At 46.7% G+C, this 15958-nt stretch overlaps 26 non-coding genes across 26 annotated transcripts; all 26 read right to left on the bottom strand.

Moving 5' to 3' along the window:
* Positions 1–2827: 2827 nt before the first annotated feature.
* Positions 2828–2946, bottom strand: LOC139692987 (5S ribosomal RNA). Its single transcript, XR_011701852.1, has one exon. It is a non-coding gene; the product is annotated as a 5S ribosomal RNA (ribosomal RNA).
* Positions 2947–3335: 389 nt separating this feature from the next.
* On the bottom strand, positions 3336–3454 carry LOC139693041 (5S ribosomal RNA). Its single transcript, XR_011701905.1, has one exon. It is a non-coding gene; the product is annotated as a 5S ribosomal RNA (ribosomal RNA).
* Positions 3455–3843: 389 nt separating this feature from the next.
* Positions 3844–3962, bottom strand: LOC139693104 (5S ribosomal RNA). Its single transcript, XR_011701958.1, has one exon. It is a non-coding gene; the product is annotated as a 5S ribosomal RNA (ribosomal RNA).
* Positions 3963–4348: 386 nt separating this feature from the next.
* LOC139692979 (5S ribosomal RNA) lies at positions 4349–4467 on the bottom strand. The gene has a single exon (XR_011701844.1). It is a non-coding gene; the product is annotated as a 5S ribosomal RNA (ribosomal RNA).
* A 389-nt stretch (positions 4468–4856) lies between these two features.
* Positions 4857–4975, bottom strand: LOC139692985 (5S ribosomal RNA). Its single transcript, XR_011701850.1, has one exon. It is a non-coding gene; the product is annotated as a 5S ribosomal RNA (ribosomal RNA).
* A 389-nt stretch (positions 4976–5364) lies between these two features.
* LOC139693040 (5S ribosomal RNA) lies at positions 5365–5483 on the bottom strand. The gene has a single exon (XR_011701904.1). It is a non-coding gene; the product is annotated as a 5S ribosomal RNA (ribosomal RNA).
* Positions 5484–5872: 389 nt separating this feature from the next.
* Positions 5873–5991, bottom strand: LOC139693103 (5S ribosomal RNA). The gene has a single exon (XR_011701957.1). It is a non-coding gene; the product is annotated as a 5S ribosomal RNA (ribosomal RNA).
* Positions 5992–6377: 386 nt separating this feature from the next.
* LOC139692978 (5S ribosomal RNA) lies at positions 6378–6496 on the bottom strand. Its single transcript, XR_011701843.1, has one exon. It is a non-coding gene; the product is annotated as a 5S ribosomal RNA (ribosomal RNA).
* Positions 6497–6885: 389 nt separating this feature from the next.
* Positions 6886–7004, bottom strand: LOC139693102 (5S ribosomal RNA). Its single transcript, XR_011701956.1, has one exon. It is a non-coding gene; the product is annotated as a 5S ribosomal RNA (ribosomal RNA).
* A 389-nt stretch (positions 7005–7393) lies between these two features.
* LOC139693039 (5S ribosomal RNA) lies at positions 7394–7512 on the bottom strand. The gene has a single exon (XR_011701903.1). It is a non-coding gene; the product is annotated as a 5S ribosomal RNA (ribosomal RNA).
* A 389-nt stretch (positions 7513–7901) lies between these two features.
* Positions 7902–8020, bottom strand: LOC139693101 (5S ribosomal RNA). Its single transcript, XR_011701955.1, has one exon. It is a non-coding gene; the product is annotated as a 5S ribosomal RNA (ribosomal RNA).
* Positions 8021–8410: 390 nt separating this feature from the next.
* LOC139693032 (5S ribosomal RNA) lies at positions 8411–8529 on the bottom strand. Its single transcript, XR_011701896.1, has one exon. It is a non-coding gene; the product is annotated as a 5S ribosomal RNA (ribosomal RNA).
* Positions 8530–8918: 389 nt separating this feature from the next.
* On the bottom strand, positions 8919–9037 carry LOC139692977 (5S ribosomal RNA). The gene has a single exon (XR_011701842.1). It is a non-coding gene; the product is annotated as a 5S ribosomal RNA (ribosomal RNA).
* A 389-nt stretch (positions 9038–9426) lies between these two features.
* LOC139692991 (5S ribosomal RNA) lies at positions 9427–9545 on the bottom strand. Its single transcript, XR_011701856.1, has one exon. It is a non-coding gene; the product is annotated as a 5S ribosomal RNA (ribosomal RNA).
* Positions 9546–9934: 389 nt separating this feature from the next.
* LOC139693027 (5S ribosomal RNA) lies at positions 9935–10053 on the bottom strand. The gene has a single exon (XR_011701891.1). It is a non-coding gene; the product is annotated as a 5S ribosomal RNA (ribosomal RNA).
* A 389-nt stretch (positions 10054–10442) lies between these two features.
* Positions 10443–10561, bottom strand: LOC139693072 (5S ribosomal RNA). Its single transcript, XR_011701935.1, has one exon. It is a non-coding gene; the product is annotated as a 5S ribosomal RNA (ribosomal RNA).
* A 386-nt stretch (positions 10562–10947) lies between these two features.
* Positions 10948–11066, bottom strand: LOC139693019 (5S ribosomal RNA). Its single transcript, XR_011701883.1, has one exon. It is a non-coding gene; the product is annotated as a 5S ribosomal RNA (ribosomal RNA).
* Positions 11067–11455: 389 nt separating this feature from the next.
* LOC139693099 (5S ribosomal RNA) lies at positions 11456–11574 on the bottom strand. Its single transcript, XR_011701954.1, has one exon. It is a non-coding gene; the product is annotated as a 5S ribosomal RNA (ribosomal RNA).
* Positions 11575–11963: 389 nt separating this feature from the next.
* Positions 11964–12082, bottom strand: LOC139693071 (5S ribosomal RNA). Its single transcript, XR_011701934.1, has one exon. It is a non-coding gene; the product is annotated as a 5S ribosomal RNA (ribosomal RNA).
* Positions 12083–12471: 389 nt separating this feature from the next.
* LOC139693018 (5S ribosomal RNA) lies at positions 12472–12590 on the bottom strand. The gene has a single exon (XR_011701882.1). It is a non-coding gene; the product is annotated as a 5S ribosomal RNA (ribosomal RNA).
* A 389-nt stretch (positions 12591–12979) lies between these two features.
* LOC139692976 (5S ribosomal RNA) lies at positions 12980–13098 on the bottom strand. The gene has a single exon (XR_011701841.1). It is a non-coding gene; the product is annotated as a 5S ribosomal RNA (ribosomal RNA).
* Positions 13099–13487: 389 nt separating this feature from the next.
* On the bottom strand, positions 13488–13606 carry LOC139692990 (5S ribosomal RNA). Its single transcript, XR_011701855.1, has one exon. It is a non-coding gene; the product is annotated as a 5S ribosomal RNA (ribosomal RNA).
* A 389-nt stretch (positions 13607–13995) lies between these two features.
* LOC139693026 (5S ribosomal RNA) lies at positions 13996–14114 on the bottom strand. Its single transcript, XR_011701890.1, has one exon. It is a non-coding gene; the product is annotated as a 5S ribosomal RNA (ribosomal RNA).
* A 389-nt stretch (positions 14115–14503) lies between these two features.
* LOC139693070 (5S ribosomal RNA) lies at positions 14504–14622 on the bottom strand. Its single transcript, XR_011701933.1, has one exon. It is a non-coding gene; the product is annotated as a 5S ribosomal RNA (ribosomal RNA).
* Positions 14623–15008: 386 nt separating this feature from the next.
* LOC139693017 (5S ribosomal RNA) lies at positions 15009–15127 on the bottom strand. The gene has a single exon (XR_011701881.1). It is a non-coding gene; the product is annotated as a 5S ribosomal RNA (ribosomal RNA).
* A 389-nt stretch (positions 15128–15516) lies between these two features.
* On the bottom strand, positions 15517–15635 carry LOC139693098 (5S ribosomal RNA). The gene has a single exon (XR_011701952.1). It is a non-coding gene; the product is annotated as a 5S ribosomal RNA (ribosomal RNA).
* Between the last annotated feature and the right edge of the window lie 323 nt (positions 15636–15958).

The following is a 15958-nucleotide window of genomic DNA, read 5'->3' as shown; positions in this document are numbered from 1 at the left end:
GATGTCATTGCCGTTGGATAGTTTTACTACGTCAACTGCCCTGAGGTTATTTATAATTGCTTTAAGGGGGCCGCATATTGGGTATTTCCCTGATCCTTCTCGGTTATTTTGGCTGTCTTTTTCGTCTATTATTGCATTAAAATCCCCGCCTAGGAGTGCCATTCCTTGAAACCCGTTCAAAAGGGGGAGGAGGTCCCTCGTGTAGAATTCCCTCCTTTCCTGTAATTTCCTAGTGCCGGCCGGGCCGTACACATTGATTATCTTTATTCCGAGTACGTACATGGCCATCGCCCTCCCAGATGGTAACATTGTAATCTTTTGTGGGATAATGCTTTTTTTTAACAATATGGCGGTGCCTCTTTCCTGTTCTATAGTATTCATATATATCTGCGCAGGCCCTGAGTCCCAATATGCGCTTCCCGTGACCTCTTGCAACAAAAGGATGTCCAGACCTTCTTTTTGAAAAAGGTCAAAAACTCTTTCTATCCTTTCCTTGCTTCTGATCCCACACACATTTAGCGTGCCTATTTTTAGTTTTGTGTCCATTTCGGTGTTCAAAGGATATTCGGTAGGGAGGTATTCCAATCTATATATTTGCTTTAGGTGAAAGCGGCTTTTCCGTTTCCAAATTATTCGATTCCCTATTCGTGATTTTAAATTTACCTTCTTTAACATACGCAAACTTTTCGGCCCAGTCCTCCAATGCCGGACGTGGTCCAGCACTGCCGCAGTCGCCGCTAGGCCATTTTGTCCGCTTTTGCTCCGCCGCCACCTTTTTGCACCCCCTCCAGAATCGGCTGGTGCTCTCCTCAAGGTCGTCCGCAACACTGCTCTCACTGGCGCTGCCCCGAGCCTCTTCTCCATGCTCACCCGCAGTGACGCTGCCGCGCAACACCTCTTTCTTCTTTCCGATTTCCTTTACCCTCCTGGCCCGCCGGTCGACCACTGTGAAGTCACCGCTCGCTTCAGCCTCCGCCCCCTGCAGACCGTGGTCCACTGCCATTTCACCTTCTTTCTGCCTGGTCCCGCCCGCCAAAACCGCCACCACCCCCCCATTCGACGCCACCGCGCCAATCAGCCCCGGGGCCACTTCCCCTCCCGGGGCGTCAACGGAGGCCCGGCTGCCCCCACTCTCTCTCCCCCGACCCGGCTCCGATTCACTATGCCCCACCAACCATTCCATTTTTTTATTGCTCAGCTTGTCTGCCAGCATTTCCACACTTCCTTCTCGCCCCTCCTCCTGAATGTCCATCTCCTTAGTCCCGGCCTCGCTGTTCCCCCTCTCCCCTCGTTCCCCGTTGCAAGCTTCCCCTTCCGCGCCGGTGGCCTCCATTAAATTGCTAAGGGTAACGGAAGTCGAAATCCTTTTACCCCGCCCCCTGTTCCTTGACCCCTTCCTCCGCTTACGCCCGATTCCGTTGGCCTCTGCCGGTCCGTCACTGCCCGAGTCATCATCTTCGCTGGTCGGGGGGGCTCGCGTAGTTCCTCGCCGCTTTTCACCTTCTAAAGAATCCTCTGCCCCTGTATTCTCCCCGATTGCATCAGTACCATTATCTTCCTCCGGAATTGGCACCAGCGGAATTTCCTCCTCCGTGTTTGACTTCTTTCCCCGCAATGCATCCGCATAAGCCGTACTCGTCTTCATCATTGTGCATTTGACTCTAAGGTGCTCCTCACTCCCACACCTGGAACAGGTTTGCTTTTGCCCGTCGTAGTGTATTACAGCTCTAAACCCGGCGATAGGGATATATGATGGTATGGGGCTCTTAATGTACATCTTGACTGTTCGGGTACCTGTACTGATTTTGTACAGACCCTGCCCAATCCACTGGTTGTCCGTGTGGGAGACCACCTTGCCGTATTTTCCGAGGGCCATTTCCACCTCAAATCTGGGGACTTCAGGCGGGAGTGAGACCACCTTAACAAAGGTTGCCCTGCTAGAGGCCGACTCCAAGGTCGCCGTTCCCCGCTTATCGGCTTCTGAAGGAAAGTCGATGGGCCCCCCTTTCGACCGCAAAATTTTTTCCACTAATTCTTCATTTATCACCTTAACATAAACTGTTTTCCTAGTAATTCCAAACTGAATAGCCACCAAATCTTCCAATTTTAGCCCGAGCTCGACACCGATGAATCGATGGACCTCTAGGGCCGTAGCGCTTTCTTTTAAGTCATTGAGACTTATAATTAGCGTGGCCTTCCTATCGTAAGGCATTCTAATTTACTACCTTAACAAGGAAAGAAAAGAACCAATCACGCACCTCAAGCCCTAAACAGGCCTGATAAAGAAAAAAGGGGAAAACTCCACCACAAAAAAAACTTCTCCGCCACAAGCACTAGGGGAGGCAGCGAGTTTCACCCCTCCCGGCGATCGAAGCCTCGAACGCCGGGGAAACGCACACACAGAACCGGAACACAGACACGTCCTCACGGCCGTTGGCAATTTCCACCACTCTCGAGTCAACTATTTTAGCAATATCAAGCCCGCAAACACTTGCAACGACGCGACACGACGTCTATTATCTTGCCCACGGCTTGCATACATCGGGCCGTCCACGACCATACTATATGATGGCGGGAGACGGAGGTAATTTGCCATATCAAAACGAACTTTGGATAAATGTGGAAGAGATACGGGTTACTACAGCACCAATGCATTGCCGCAAGAGAGCTGGTCGCATCTAGATGAAATGGAATGGTGTCAAAAGGGAACATACCAATTCAAAATCACGCATGCAATGTCTGGCATTGCAAAATAAATTATTTGAAAAAAATTAAAAACATCAGAGAATGCCTCAAAATACGTTCGTTTCGGAAAAAAAATATTGAAAGCCAACGGCACCCGGTGTTCCCAGGCGGTCACCCATCCAAGTACTATCCGGGCCCGATGCTGCTTAGCTTCGGTGATCGGACGAGAACCGGTGTATTCAGCGTGGTATGGCCGTTGGCAATTTCCACCACTCTCGAGTCAACTATTTTAGCAATATCAATTCCGCAAACACTTGCAACGACGCGACACGACGTCTATTTTCTTGCCCACGGCTTGCATACATCGGGCCGTCCACGACCATACTATATGATGGCGGGAGACGGAGGTAATTTGCCATCTCAAAACGAACTTTGGATAAATGTGGATGAGATACGGGTTACTACAGCACCAATGCATTGCCCCAAGAGAGCTGGTCGCATCTAGATGAAATGGAATGGTGTCAAAAGGGAACATACCAATTTAAAATCACGCATGCAATGTCTGGCATTGCAAAATAAATTATTTGAAAAAAATTAAAAACATCAGAGAATGCCTCAAAATACGTTCGTTTCGGAAAAAAAATATTGAAAGCCAACGGCACCCGGTGTTCCCAGGCGGTCACCCATCCAAGTACTATCCGGGCCCGATGCTGCTTAACTTCGTTGATCGGACGAGAACCGGTGTATTCAGCGTGGTATGGCCGTTGGCAATTTCCACCACTCTCGAGTCAACTATTTTAGCAATATCAAGCCCGCAAACACTTGCAACGACGCGACACGACGTCTATTTTCTTGCCCACGGCTTGCATACATCGGGCCGTCCACGACCATACTATATGATGGCGGGAGACGGAGGTAATTTGCCATCTCAAAACGAACTTTGGATAAATGTGGAAGAGATACGGGTTACTACAGCACCAATGCATTGCCCCAAGAGAGCTGGTCGCATCTAGATGAAATGGAATGGTGTCAAAAGGGAACATACCAATTCAAAATCACGCATGCAATGTCTGGCATTGCAAAATAAATTATTTGAAAAAAATTAAAAACATCAGAGAATGCCTCAAAATACGTTCGTTTCGGAAAAAAAATATTGAAAGCCAACGGCACCCGGTGTTCCCAGGCGGTCACCCATCCAAGTACTATCCGGGCCCGATGCTGCTTAACTTCGGTGATCGGACGAGAACCGGTGTATTCAGCGTGGTATGGCCGTTGGCAATTTCCACCACTCTCGAGTCAACTATTTTAGCAATATCAAGCCCGCAAACACTTGCAACGACGCGACACGACGTCTATTTTCTTGCCCACGGCTTGCATACATCGGGCCGTCCACGACCATACTATATGATGGCGGGAGACGGAGGTAATTTGCCATCTCAAAACGAACTTTGCATAAATGTGGAAGATTACGATACTACAGCACCAATACATTGCCCCAAGAGAGCTGGTCGCATCTAGATGAAATGGAATGGTGTCAAAAGGGAACATACCAATTCAAAATCACGCATGCAATGTCTGGCATTGCAAAATAAATTATTTGAAAAAAATTAAAAACATCAGAGAATGCCTCAAAATACGTTCGTTTCGGAAAAAAAATATTGAAAGCCAACGGCACCCGGTGTTCCCAGGCGGTCACCCATCCAAGTACTATCCGGGCCCGAGGCTGCTTAACTTCGGTGATCGGACGAGAACCGGTGTATTCAGCGTGGTATGGCCGTTGGCAATTTCCACCACTCTCGAGTCAACTATTTTAGCAATATCAAGCCCGCAAACACTTGCAACGACGCGACACGACGTCTATTTTCTTGCCCACGGCTTGCATACATCGGGCCGTCCACGACCATACTATATGATGGCGGGAGACGGAGGTAATTTGCCATCTCAAAACGAACTTTGGATAAATGTGGAAGAGATACGGGTTACTACAGCACCAATGCATTGCCCCAAGAGAGCTGGTCGCATCTAGATGAAATGGAATGGTGTCAAAAGGGAACATACCAATTCAAAATCACGCATACAATGTCTGGCATTGCAAAATAAATTATTTGAAAAAAATTAAAAACATCAGAGAATGCCTCAAAATACGTTCGTTTCGGAAAAAAAATATTGAAAGCCAACGGCACCCGGTGTTCCCAGGCGGTCACCCATCCAAGTACTATCCGGGCCCGATGCTGCTTAGCTTCGGTGATCGGACGAGAACCGGTGTATTCAGCGTGGTATGGCCGTTGGCAATTTCCACCACTCTCGAGTCAACTATTTTAGCAATATCAATTCCGCAAACACTTGCAACGACGCGACACGACGTCTATTTTCTTGCCCACGGCTTGCATACATCGGGCCGTCCACGACCATACTATATGATGGCGGGAGACGGAGGTAATTTGCCATCTCAAAACGAACTTTGGATAAATGTGGATGAGATACGGGTTACTACAGCACCAATGCATTGCCCCAAGAGAGCTGGTCGCATCTAGATGAAATGGAATGGTGTCAAAAGGGAACATACCAATTTAAAATCACGCATGCAATGTCTGGCATTGCAAAATAAATTATTTGAAAAAAATTAAAAACATCAGAGAATGCCTCAAAATACGTTCGTTTCGGAAAAAAAATATTGAAAGCCAACGGCACCCGGTGTTCCCAGGCGGTCACCCATCCAAGTACTATCCGGGCCCGATGCTGCTTAACTTCGTTGATCGGACGAGAACCGGTGTATTCAGCGTGGTATGGCCGTTGGCAATTTCCACCACTCTCGAGTCAACTATTTTAGCAATATCAAGCCCGCAAACACTTGCAACGACGCGACACGACGTCTATTTTCTTGCCCACGGCTTGCATACATCGGGCCGTCCACGACCATACTATATGATGGCGGGAGACGGAGGTAATTTGCCATCTCAAAACGAACTTTGGATAAATGTGGAAGAGATACGGGTTACTACAGCACCAATGCATTGCCCCAAGAGAGCTGGTCGCATCTAGATGAAATGGAATGGTGTCAAAAGGGAACATACCAATTCAAAATCACGCATGCAATGTCTGGCATTGCAAAATAAATTATTTGAAAAAAATTAAAAACATCAGAGAATGCCTCAAAATACGTTCGTTTCGGAAAAAAAATATTGAAAGCCAACGGCACCCGGTGTTCCCAGGCGGTCACCCATCCAAGTACTATCCGGGCCCGATGCTGCTTAACTTCGGTGATCGGACGAGAACCGGTGTATTCAGCGTGGTATGGCCGTTGGCAATTTCCACCACTCTCGAGTCAACTATTTTAGCAATATCAAGCCCGCAAACACTTGCAACGACGCGACACGACGTCTATTTTCTTGCCCACGGCTTGCATACATCGGGCCGTCCACGACCATACTATATGATGGCGGGAGACGGAGGTAATTTGCCATCTCAAAACGAACTTTGCATAAATGTGGAAGATTACGATACTACAGCACCAATACATTGCCCCAAGAGAGCTGGTCGCATCTAGATGAAATGGAATGGTGTCAAAAGGGAACATACCAATTCAAAATCACGCATGCAATGTCTGGCATTGCAAAATAAATTATTTGAAAAAAATTAAAAACATCAGAGAATGCCTCAAAATACGTTCGTTTCGGAAAAAAAATATTGAAAGCCAACGGCACCCGGTGTTCCCAGGCGGTCACCCATCCAAGTACTATCCGGGCCCGAGGCTGCTTAACTTCGGTGATCGGACGAGAACCGGTGTATTCAGCGTGGTATGGCCGTTGGCAATTTCCACCACTCTCGAGTCAACTATTTTAGCAATATCAAGCCCGCAAACACTTGCAACGACGCGACACGACGTCTATTTTCTTGCCCACGGCTTGCATACATCGGGCCGTCCACGACCATACTATATGATGGCGGGAGACGGAGGTAATTTGCCATCTCAAAACGAACTTTGGATAAATGTGGAAGAGATACGGGTTACTACAGCACCAATGCATTGCCCCAAGAGAGCTGGTCGCATCTAGATGAAATGGAATGGTGTCAAAAGGGAACATACCAATTCAAAATCACGCATACAATGTCTGGCATTGCAAAATAAATTATTTGAAAAAAATTAAAAACATCAGAGAATGCCTCAAAATACGTTCGTTTCGGAAAAAAAATATTGAAAGCCAACGGCACCCGGTGTTCCCAGGCGGTCACCCATCCAAGTACTATCCGGGCCCGATGCTGCTTAACTTCGGTGATCGGACGAGAACCGGTGTATTCAGCGTGGTATGGCCGTTGGCAATTTCCACCACTCTCGAGTCAACTATTTTAGCAATATCAAGCCCGCAAACACTTGCAACGACGCGACACGACGTCTATTTTCTTGCCCACGGCTTGCATACATCGGGCCGTCCACGACCATACTATATGATGGCGGGAGACGGAGGTAATTTGCCATCTCAAAACGAACTTTGGATAAATGTGGAAGAGATACGGGTTACTACAGCACCAATGCATTGCCCCAAGAGAGCTGGTCGCATCTAGATGAAATGGAATGGTGTCAAAAGGGAACATACCAATTTAAAATCACGCATGCAATGTCTGGCATTGCAAAATAAATTATTTGAAAAAAATTAAAAACATCAGAGAATGCCTCAAAATACGTTCGTTTCGGAAAAAAAATATTGAAAGCCAACGGCACCCGGTGTTCCCAGGCGGTCACCCATCCAAGTACTATCCGGGCCCGATGCTGCTTAACTTCGTTGATCGGACGAGAACCGGTGTATTCAGCGTGGTATGGCCGTTGGCAATTTCCACCACTCTCGAGTCAACTATTTTAGCAATATCAAGCCCGCAAACACTTGCAACGACGCGACACGACGTCTATTTTCTTGCCCACGGCTTGCATACATCGGGCCGTCCACGACCATACTATATGATGGCGGGAGACGGAGGTAATTTGCCATCTCAAAACGAACTTTGGATAAATGTGGAAGAGATACGGGTTACTACAGCACCAATGCATTGCCCCAAGAGAGCTGGTCGCATCTAGATGAAATGGAATGGTGTCAAAAGGGAACATACCAATTCAAAATCACGCATGCAATGTATGGCATTGCAAAATAAATTATTTGAAAAAAATTAAAAACATCAGAGAATGCCTCAAAATACGTTCGTTTCGGAAAAAAAATATTGAAAGCCAACGGCACCCGGTGTTCCCAGGCGGTCACCCATCCAAGTACTATCCGGGCCCGATGCTGCTTAACTTCGGTGATCGGACGAGAACCGGTGTATTCAGCGTGGTATGGCCGTTGGCAATTTCCACCACTCTCGAGTCAACTATTTTAGCAATATCAAGCCCGCAAACACTTGCAACGACGCGACACGACGTCTATTTTCTTGCCCACGGCTTGCATACATCGGGCCGTCCACGACCATACTATATGATGGCGGGAGACGGAGGTAATTTGCCATCTCAAAACGAACTTTGGATAAATGTGGAAGAGATACGGGTTACTACAGCACCAATGCATTGCCCCAAGAGAGCTGGTCGCATCTAGATGAAATGGAATGGTGTCAAAAGGGAACATACCAATTCAAAATCACGCATGCAATGTCTGGCATTGCAAAATAAATTATTTGAAAAAAAATTAAAAACATCAGAGAATGCCTCAAAATACGTTCGTTTCGGAAAAAAAATATTGAAAGCCAACGGCACCCGGTGTTCCCAGGCGGGCACCCATCCAAGTACTATCCGGGCCCGAGGCTGCTTAACTTCGGTGATCGGACGAGAACCGGTGTATTCAGCGTGGTATGGCCGTTGGCAATTTCCACCACTCTCGAGTCAACTATTTTAGCAATATCAAGCCCGCAAACACTTGCAACGACGCGACACGACGTCTATTTTCTTGCCCACGGCTTGCATACATCGGGCCGTCCACGACCATACTATATGATGGCGGGAGACGGAGGTAATTTGCCATCTCAAAACGAACTTTGGATAAATGTGGAAGAGATACGGGTTACTACAGCACCAATGCATTGCCCCAAGAGAGCTGGTCGCATCTAGATGAAATGGAATGGTGTCAAAAGGGAACATACCAATTCAAAATCACGCATGCAATGTCTGGCATTGCAAAATAAATTATTTGAAAAAAATTAAAAACATCAGAGAATGCCTCAAAATACGTTCGTTTCGGAAAAAAAATATTGAAAGCCAACGGCACCCGGTGTTCCCAGGCGGTCACCCATCCAAGTACTATCCGGGCCCGAGGCTGCTTAACTTCGGTGATCGGACGAGAACCGGTGTATTCAGCGTGGTATGGCCGTTGGCAATTTCCACCACTCTCGAGTCAACTATTTTAGCAATATCAAGCCCGCAAACACTTGCAACGACGCGACACGACGTCTATTTTCTTGCCCACGGCTTGCATACATCGGGCCGTCCACGACCATACTATATGATGGCGGGAGACGGAGGTAATTTGCCATCTCAAAACGAACTTTGGATAAATGTGGAAGAGATACGGGTTACTACAGCACCAATGCATTGCCCCAAGAGAGCTGGTCGCATCTAGATGAAATGGAATGGTGTCAAAAGGGAACATACCAATTCAAAATCACGCATACAATGTCTGGCATTGCAAAATAAATTATTTGAAAAAAATTAAAAACATCAGAGAATGCCTCAAAATACGTTCGTTTCGGAAAAAAAATATTGAAAGCCAACGGCACCCGGTGTTCCCAGGCGGTCACCCATCCAAGTACTATCCGGGCCCGATGCTGCTTAACTTCGGTGATCGGACGAGAACCGGTGAATTCAGCGTGGTATGGCCGTTGGCAATTTCCACCACTCTCGAGTCAACTATTTTAGCAATATCAAGCCCGCAAACACTTGCAACGACGCGACACGACGTCTATTTTCTTGCCCACGGCTTGCATACATCGGGCCGTCCACGACCATACTATATGATGGCGGGAGACGGAGGTAATTTGCCATCTCAAAACGAACTTTGGATAAATGAGGAAGAGATACGGGTTACTACAGCACCAATGCATGGCCCCAAGAGAGCTGGTCGCATCTAGATGAAATGGAATGGTGTCAAAAGGGAACATACCAATTCAAAATCACGCATGCAATGTCTGGCATTGCAAAATAAATTATTTGAAAAAAATTAAAAACATCAGAGAATGCCTCAAAATACGTTCGTTTCGGAAAAAAAATATTGAAAGCCAACGGCACCCGGTGTTCCCAGGCGGTCACCCATCCAAGTACTATCCGGGCCCGATGCTGCTTAACTTCGGTGATCGGACGAGAACCGGTGTATTCAGCGTGGTATGGCCGATGGCAATTTCCACCACTCTCGAGTCAACTATTTTAGCAATATCAAGCCCGCAAACACTTGCAACGACGCGACACGACGTCTATTATCTTGCCCACGGCTTGCATACATCGGGCCGTCCACGACCATACTATATGATGGCGGGAGACGGAGGTAATTTGCCATATCAAAACGAACTTTGGATAAATGTGGAAGAGATACGGGTTACTACAGCACCAATGCATTGCCGCAAGAGAGCTGGTCGCATCTAGATGAAATGGAATGGTGTCAAAAGGGAACATACCAATTCAAAATCACGCATGCAATGTCTGGCATTGCAAAATAAATTATTTGAAAAAAATTAAAAAATTCAGAGAATGCCTCAAAATACGTTCGTTTCGGAAAAAAAATATTGAAAGCCAACGGAACCCGGTGTTCTCAGGCGGTCACCCATCCAAGTACTCTCCGGGCCCGATGCTGCTTAACTTCGGTGATCGGACGAGAACCGGTGTATTCAGCGTGGTATGGCCGTTGGCAATTTCCACCACTCTCGAGTCAACTATTTTAGCAATATCAAGCCCGCAAACACTTGCAACGACGCGACACGACGTCTATTATCTTGCCCACGGCTTGCATACATCGGGCCGTCCACGACCATACTATATGATGGCGGGAGACGGAGGTAATTTGCCATCTCAAAACGAACTTTGGATAAATGTGGAAGATTACGATACTACAGCACCAATGCATTGCCCCAAGAGAGCTGGTCGCATCTAGATGAAATGGAATGGTGTCAAAAGGGAACATACCAATTCAAAATCACGCATGCAATGTCTGGCATTGCAAAATAAATTATTTGAAAAAAATTAAAAACATCAGAGAATGCCTCAAAATACGTTCGTTTCGGAAAAAAAATATTGAAAGCCAACGGCACCCGGTGTTCCCAGGCGGTCACCCATCCAAGTACAATCCGGGCCCGATGCTGCTTAACTTCGGTGATCGGACGAGAACCGGTGTATTCAGCGTGGTATGGCCGTTGGCAATTTCCACCACTCTCGAGTCAACTATTTTAGCAATATCAATTCCGCAAACACTTGCAACGACGCGACACGACGTCTATTTTCTTGCCCACGGCTTGCATACATCGGGCCGTCCACGACCATACTATATGATGGCGGGAGACGGAGGTAATTTGCCATATCAAAACGAACTTTGGATAAATGTGGAAGAGATACGGGTTACTAAAGCACCAATGCATTGCCCCAAGAGAGCTGGTCGCATCTAGATGAAATGGAATGGTGTCAAAAGGGAACATACCAATTCAAAATCACGCATGCAATGTCTGGCATTGCAAAATAAATTATTTGAAAAAAATTAAAAACATCAGAGAATGCCTCAAAATACGTTCGTTTCGGAAAAAAAATATTGAAAGCCAACGGCACCCGGTGTTCCCAGGCGGTCACCCATCCAAGTACTATCCGGGCCCGATGCTGCTTAACTTCGGTGATCGGACGAGAACCGGTGTATTCAGCGTGGTATGGCCGTTGGCAATTTCCACCACTCTCGAGTCAACTATTTTAGCAATATCAATTCCGCAAACACTTGCAACGACGCGACACGACGTCTATTTTCTTGCCCACGGCTTGCATACATCGGGCCGTCCACGACCATACTATATGATGGCGGGAGACGGAGGTAATTTGCCATCTCAAAACGAACTTTGGATAAATGTGGATGAGATACGGGTTACTACAGCACCAATGCATTGCCCCAAGAGAGCTGGTCGCATCTAGATGAAATGGAATGGTGTCAAAAGGGAACATACCAATTCAAAATCACGCATGCAATGTCTGGCATTGCAAAATAAATTATTTGAAAAAAATTAAAAACATCAGAGAATGCCTCAAAATACGTTCGTTTCGGAAAAAAAATATTGAAAGCCAACGGAACCCGGTGTTCTCAGGCGGTCACCCATCCAAGTACTCTCCGGGCCCGATGCTGCTTAACTTCGGTGATCGGACGAGAACCGGTGTATTCAGCGTGGTATGGCCGTTGGCAATTTCCACCACTCTCGAGTCAACTATTTTAGCAATATCAAGCCCGCAAACACTTGCAACGACGCGACACGACGTCTATTATCTTGCCCACGGCTTGCATACATCGGGCCGTCCACGACCATACTATATGATGGCGGGAGACGGAGGTAATTTGCCATCTCAAAACGAACTTTGGATAAATGTGGAAGAGATACGGGTTACTACAGCACCAATGCATTGCCCCAAGAGAGCTGGTCGCATCTAGATGAAATGGAATGGTGTCAAAAGGGAACATACCAATTCAAAATCACGCATGCAATGTCTGGCATTGCAAAATAAATTATTTGAAAAAAATTAAAAACATCAGAGAATGCCTCAAAATACGTTCGTTTCGGAAAAAAAATATTGAAAGCCAACGGCACCCGGTGTTCCCAGGCGGTCACCCATCCAAGTACAATCCGGGCCCGATGCTGCTTAACTTCGGTGATCGGACGAGAACCGGTGTATTCAGCGTGGTATGGCCGTTGGCAATTTCCACCACTCTCGAGTCAACTATTTTAGCAATATCAAGCCCGCAAACACTTGCAACGACGCGACACGACGTCTATTTTCTTGCCCACGGCTTGCATACATCGGGCCGTCCACGACCATACTATATGATGGCGGGAGACGGAGGTAATTTGCCATCTCAAAACGAACTTTGGATAAATGTGGAAGAGATACGGGTTACTACAGCACCAATGCATTGCCCCAAGAGAGCTGGTCGCATCTAGATGAAATGGAATGGTGTCAAAAGGGAACATACCAATTCAAAATCACGCATGCAATGTCTGGCATTGCAAAATAAATTATTTGAAAAAAATTAAAAACATCAGAGAATGCCTCAAAATACGTTCGTTTCGGAAAAAAAATATTGAAAGCCAACGGCACCCGGTGTTCCCAGGCGGTCACCCATCCAAGTACTATCCGGGCCCGAGGCTGCTTAACTTCGGTGATCGGACGAGAACCGGTGTATTCAGCGTGGTATGGCCGTTGGCAATTTCCACCACTCTCGAGTCAACTATTTTAGCAATATCAAGCCCGCAAACACTTGCAACGACGCGACACGACGTCTATTTTCTTGCCCACGGCTTGCATACATCGGGCCGTCCACGACCATACTATATGATGGCGGGAGACGGAGGTAATTTGCCATCTCAAAACGAACTTTGGATAAATGTGGAAGAGATACGGGTTACTACAGCACCAATGCATTGCCCCAAGAGAGCTGGTCGCATCTAGATGAAATGGAATGGTGTCAAAAGGGAACATACCAATTCAAAATCACGCATACAATGTCTGGCATTGCAAAATAAATTATTTGAAAAAAATTAAAAACATCAGAGAATGCCTCAAAATACGTTCGTTTCGGAAAAAAAATATTGAAAGCCAACGGCACCCGGTGTTCCCAGGCGGTCACCCATCCAAGTACTATCCGGGCCCGATGCTGCTTAACTTCGGTGATCGGACGAGAACCGGTGAATTCAGCGTGGTATGGCCGTTGGCAATTTCCACCACTCTCGAGTCAACTATTTTAGCAATATCAAGCCCGCAAACACTTGCAACGACGCGACACGACGTCTATTTTCTTGCCCACGGCTTGCATACATCGGGCCGTCCACGACCATACTATATGATGGCGGGAGACGGAGGTAATTTGCCATCTCAAAACGAACTTTGGATAAATGAGGAAGAGATACGGGTTACTACAGCACCAATGCATGGCCCCAAGAGAGCTGGTCGCATCTAGATGAAATGGAATGGTGTCAAAAGGGAACATACCAATTCAAAATCACGCATGCAATGTCTGGCATTGCAAAATAAATTATTTGAAAAAAATTAAAAACATCAGAGAATGCCTCAAAATACGTTCGTTTCGGAAAAAAAATATTGAAAGCCAACGGCACCCGGTGTTCCCAGGCGGTCACCCATCCAAGTACTATCCGGGCCCGATGCTGCTTAACTTCGGTGATCGGACGAGAACCGGTGTATTCAGCGTGGTATGGCCGATGGCAATTTCCACCACTCTCGAGTCAACTATTTTAGCAATATCAAGCCCGCAAACACTTGCAACGACGCGACACGACGTCTATTATCTTGCCCACGGCTTGCATACATCGGGCCGTCCACGACCATACTATATGATGGCGGGAGACGGAGGTAATTTGCCATATCAAAACGAACTTTGGATAAATGTGGAAGAGATACGGGTTACTACAGCACCAATGCATTGCCGCAAGAGAGCTGGTCGCATCTAGATGAAATGGAATGGTGTCAAAAGGGAACATACCAATTCAAAATCACGCATGCAATGTCTGGCATTGCAAAATAAATTATTTGAAAAAAATTAAAAAATTCAGAGAATGCCTCAAAATACGTTCGTTTCGGAAAAAAAATATTGAAAGCCAACGGAACCCGGTGTTCTCAGGCGGTCACCCATCCAAGTACTCTCCGGGCCCGATGCTGCTTAACTTCGGTGATCGGACGAGAACCGGTGTATTCAGCGTGGTATGGCCGTTGGCAATTTCCACCACTCTCGAGTCAACTATTTTAGCAATATCAAGCCCGCAAACACTTGCAACGACGCGACACGACGTCTATTATCTTGCCCACGGCTTGCATACATCGGGCCGTCCACGACCATACTATATGATGGCGGGAGACGGAGGTAATTTGCCATCTCAAAACGAACTTTGGATAAATGTGGAAGATTACGATACTACAGCACCAATGCATTGCCCCAAGAGAGCTGGTCGCATCTAGATGAAATGGAATGGTGTCAAAAGGGAACATACCAATTCAAAATCACGCATGCAATGTCTGGCATTGCAAAATAAATTATTTGAAAAAAATTAAAAACATCAGAGAATGCCTCAAAATACGTTCGTTTCGGAAAAAAAATATTGAAAGCCAACGGCACCCGGTGTTCCCAGGCGGTCACCCATCCAAGTACAATCCGGGCCCGATGCTGCTTAACTTCGGTGATCGGACGAGAACCGGTGTATTCAGCGTGGTATGGCCGTTGGCAATTTCCACCACTCTCGAGTCAACTATTTTAGCAATATCAATTCCGCAAACACTTGCAACGACGCGACACGACGTCTATTTTCTTGCCCACGGCTTGCATACATCGGGCCGTCCACGACCATACTATATGATGGCGGGAGACGGAGGTAATTTGCCATATCAAAACGAACTTTGGATAAATGTGGAAGAGATACGGGTTACTACAGCACCAATGCATTGCCCCAAGAGAGCTGGTCGCATCTAGATGAAATGGAATGGTGTCAAAAGGGAACATACCAATTCAAAATCACGCATGCAATGTCTGGCATTGCAAAATAAATTATTTGAAAAAAATTAAAAACATCAGAGAATGCCTCAAAATACGTTCGTTTCGGAAAAAAAATATTGAAAGCCAACGGCACCCGGTGTTCCCAGGCGGTCACCCATCCAAGTACTATCCGGGCCCGATGCTGCTTAACTTCGGTGATCGGACGAGAACCGGTGTATTCAGCGTGGTATGGCCGTTGGCAATTTCCACCACTCTCGAGTCAACTATTTTAGCAATATCAATTCCGCAAACACTTGCAACGACGCGACACGACGTCTATTTTCTTGCCCACGGCTTGCATACATCGGGCCGTCCACGACCATACTATATGATGGCGGGAGACGGAGGTAATTTGCCATCTCAAAACGAACTTTGGATAAATGTGGATGAGATACGGGTTACTACAGCACCAATGCATTGCCCCAAGAGAGCTGGTCGCATCTAGATGAAATGGAATGGTGTCAAAAGGGAACATACCAATTCAAAATCACGCATGCAATGTCTGGCATTGCAAAATAAATTAT

Source organism: Hetaerina americana, unplaced genomic scaffold, assembly GCF_022747635.1.
Source record: "Hetaerina americana unplaced genomic scaffold, ioHetAmer1.1.p SCAF_44, whole genome shotgun sequence".
In the NCBI taxonomy this organism is placed as follows: Eukaryota; Metazoa; Arthropoda; class Insecta; order Odonata; family Calopterygidae; genus Hetaerina; species Hetaerina americana.
The sequence above is the reverse complement of the archived record's forward strand: the minus strand, read 5'-3'. Positions and strand labels throughout refer to the sequence as shown.